The 4111-nt window shown below is 50.6% G+C and overlaps 1 long non-coding RNA gene across 1 annotated transcript; it reads right to left on the bottom strand.

Moving 5' to 3' along the window:
* Positions 1 to 585: 585 nt before the first annotated feature.
* Positions 586 to 4111, bottom strand: LOC108446958. Its single transcript, XR_001862301.1, has 4 exons — positions 4040 to 4111; positions 3105 to 3238; positions 2148 to 2284; positions 586 to 1150 (listed from the first exon to the last, which is right to left on the bottom strand). It is a non-coding gene; the product is annotated as an uncharacterized LOC108446958 (long non-coding RNA).

The raw sequence follows: 4111 nt of genomic DNA on the forward strand, positions 1-4111 counted from the left end.
ACTGGACAAGCAGCACTCTCTCCTCCCTACAGGATGTTTGCTGGTAGGTCTGCTCATTACATTAATGAAGTAATTATACTAGCAGCAGTTCTGGTCCCTCATCAATATGTAGTTTCAAGAGATCACACTGCTTACATTAATTGAATGAGAAAAATCTCGATTCAATTAAATTGAAGACTCCTTTGAATTCTGAATAGTAGTCGACTTTCCATCATTGCTGTTTCCTAACAAGCATATGTGGCAAAGGCCACTGTCAGCTCAGACATCAAAAAGTCCCCTCCCAAAACCACTGGAACTGTTTTATTTAACTGAGGGACCACCCTTGTCCAGTGGCTGAGCACAGCCTGCCCTCGTGATACCTGCAGCACAGCAGCAGCCACAGCCTCAGCCAAGCACTTCTACTCCAGGGTGTGTGGAGCTCTGTTCCATGAGATCATGCCTCATCTCCTGGCTTGAGGCAGCAGGCAGCTCCATTATCACTCACAGCAGCACACTGTTGCTGTGCTCTCCAACTCCCCAAACAATTGGGAGATCCAGGAATGAGCTGTTAAACGTGGGTCAAGAGAATTTCAGTCACCAGCCAAATTCACCCAGTGCTCAGATTTTATTAAAAACAGGCTCTCAACAGTACAGAAACACACTGTGCTGCAGCATCCAGACACCCCTTGCCCTCTTCACAGACTGCCAGGGATACACCACTGAAGCTTTCTGGATTGGCAGGGGAGAATCAAGCCCTGACTCCTTTCCTTACACACAAGGCCATCCTCCCATACCTGACAACTGCTCCAAGGAGCATTTTCCTTGCCTTTAATGACTGTGGCAGGATAACATCCCAGGCAAGGAATCCAGCCCCTGCAGACAAAAGTATCCAACTGCATTAAACATGCAGCAAGTTCCAGCATACATTCCAGTTACATGCCTTGTACCCAGGGGACAAAAAATGTAACACCCTCTATCTAAGTTGGCAGGAGACAAATTCATCACGCCTGACAGCTCTGAGGAAAGACCAGAGCTGTCGCAGGGTGATGTGAATGCTGTGGCTTGGATGAGGATCCCAGGCAGCAGCATGGGAGCAGCAGAACCATCCATCTTCTTTAGCAGAGCACTGAAACCCCCGGAGGGCCCAGGACAACTTCTTTTAAGTCTCAACCTGTCAAGAGAACAGGCAACATTGTGTCTGTCCACTCTACCACAACAGCAAATATACAGCTTTCAAATCACCCCAGCCCCCATAAAAACCACCATTAGACAAGGGCTGCTCTGCAAAGAGCAGAAGCTTTCTCCCTGCCAAACAGGATGAACTCAAACTGCACTGTGGGAGCTTTTAGAGCAGGACATGCCATCAGCCTGGGGGATCTAACAGAGCAGAGTGCCAGAGAAACGTTCAGGCAGCTCAACCAGCTCCACCATCTGAACTGAGCACTTGTGTCCTACTGCATCCAGGAGCACACAGAGGGCACAATCCTGCTCTTCAGAGACTTCAGCCTCCCTGGAGAAAGAGCAGCTGCACCTGAACAGCAACAGGAGGCTGGAACTGGACGAGCCAGTGGCAACAGCAGTTTATCTGATGAAGTTATGTTAAGCACACTTTCTAAAGAATTAGTGAAATGCTAACCAGACAGGTTTTCAAATGTCACAGTTGATCTTCGAGTAAGAAAAATAACACCAAAAGCAATCCTTCTCTTGCAAACAGACACATTGCCGAAAGCATGACTTTCATCCACTTCTCGAGACATTGAGAACCTCCCACTCAGAGGTGGGGGGGAAACCCAGAAAGTATGAAGAACAAAAGCTCCCACACTCTGCAAGAAGTACCTTGGTTTAGCACTGCTTAAATGGGGCAAGACAAAAACATTACATTTATGCCCTTGAAGTTGAATCAAAACCTTTCAGACCCCTCTGCCACTAATTTGAGGTCTTTTGGAAGAACTTCAGCTAATAGGAACTTCCCTGCAGGGAAACTGAAGTATTTCAACAGGGATACTCAGGTTTTAGCACTTACAAGGGCCCCTTCTGCAATCCTAATCACTCTGCCAAATCTCCAGGGACATTACCTTGTCAAGGCACTGCAGAAACAACTTCCTTGGAGAAAGGTGTTCTTTCCATTTTTATTTAAGCCAGTGAACATAGGTGAATTAAAGTCTTACCATTCTCCCCTGGCATAGGGGCACACATGGTGGAGCAAACCAGACAACTGCCCACATCACACACTTCTTCACTGTCAGCTGCAGCCTTAACTTCAGGTCTCCCCAAGGCTCAGCCCCACTTCTGCCTTCACAGTGCCCTGGGGGTAAAGCCAAAGGGAACCATCAGCACCAGGCCCCTGATTCCAATGTTTTGGACAGTTGGTAACACCAGGGTGTGGGACACAGCAGCACTTCCCTGCTGGTGCATCAGACATGATCTGGCTTGAAGAGCAAGAAATCAACACTGTCGCTCTGATGGGGAAAAAAATCAGTCATCACTTACACCAGCAAGTCCCTAGGAGCTGGAGCTGTGGCTGCACACCTATGGCAGCTGTGCCACACTCACACCTTCCCTGGCAGAGCCACAAGCACCATGATCTAATAGCAGAGGAAGTAGCAGAGCCATGCCCACATTTGCAATCCCTTCACACTCCCTTAACCTGGCCAGCACGGGTCAGGGCAGAAAAGCCTTGCCAGCAGCACCTTCCACAGGGACACACTTCAGCCAGAATGGTTCCTGTTCCTTAATGGGGCAGCTGCTCAGGGCAGCCCATCACCCACACATCTCTGTGCACAGTGCCCTTAAAATGAGCCCTCTGAACACAATGCAGCAGGGAAGCAAACAGGACAGAGCAGTAAGCCACCATGCTATTCCACCTCAACACACACAGGGGCAGCTTGCAGCTTCCTTGGCCTGCTGGTTGCCATTCACTTTGGACATGATGGAACAGGAGGCCCTCCCTGTACTCTCATTTCTGCAATACCTAGGCTAACACTCCTCAGTCTGGTCTCCAGGGTTAAACCAGAAGCAATTCCCTTGCAGAAAGATATTTCCTCCCCCTCTTCTTTTTTTTACCCTCCCTTCTACTTTTAAAATTTAATTTACACATGTGATTCACACCTAATTCAAAGACTTACCATTATGTGCTAGAGGTTCAGGCACGATGGAGCAAACCAGACAACTGCCCACATCACACACTTCTTCACTGTCAGCTGCAGCCTTAACTTCAGGTCTCCCCAAGGCTCAGCCCCACTTCTGCCTTCACAGTGCCCTGGGGGTAAAGCCAAAGGGAACCATCAGCACCAGGCCCCTGATTCCAATGTTTTGGACAGTTGGTAACACCAGGGTGTGGGACACAGCAGCACTTCCCTGCTGGTGCATCAGACATGATCTGGCTTGAAGAGCAAGAAATCAACACTGTCGCTCTGATGGGGAAAAAAATCAGTCATCACTTACACCAGCAAGTCCCTAGGAGCTGGAGCTGTGGCTGCACACCTATGGCAGCTGTGCCACACTCACACCTTCCCTGGCAGAACCACGGGCAATGATGGAGTTCATGTAAATCCTTCCCCCAAAATAGGTGGCTGGTTGGCATGCTCTACAGGTACACAGGGCAGGGAAATATTCCTTAAAAATATGGAGAACATTGACACATGGGGGTTCCAGAGCAGAGCTCAAGACAGCCAAGACCCTTAACAGAAAAAGAGGCATCAGGCAGAGATTAACAGATTATTTCTGCCTTTTGCAGCCCCAGGTCTGGTGCCCAGGTCTGGTGCCCATGCGAGGCTCTCGTTCTCCGCCGGCAGGCGCCGTGCTGCCCGTGCAGCCGCCCGAGCTCATGAGCACCATACGGTGCCCGGGGCAGGGCAGGACCCCCGGACAGCCCCGGAGCCGCCACGCACCGCCCATCCCGGGCTGCGGTCTCTGCCCGCGGGGCTCCTGCGGGAGGGACCCACACCCGGCACCTCTCCAGTGACAATGCGCGGCCCAAGTAAGTCAGTAACTCTTTTGAAAGAGCAAATATAAATACGTGTGGTTTTAGTTCAGTACGGAACAGTTATTCTGCACTTACCGCTGGGCCCTGGCAGGGGCTCGGGCCTGCCGGCGCACGCCGCGGAAGTGCCCTCATCCCCGGCCTGGCGCG

This window comes from Corvus brachyrhynchos, unplaced genomic scaffold (genome assembly GCF_000691975.1).
Source record: "Corvus brachyrhynchos isolate BGI_N302 unplaced genomic scaffold, ASM69197v1 scaffold10, whole genome shotgun sequence".
NCBI classification, from domain to species: domain Eukaryota; kingdom Metazoa; phylum Chordata; class Aves; order Passeriformes; family Corvidae; genus Corvus; species Corvus brachyrhynchos.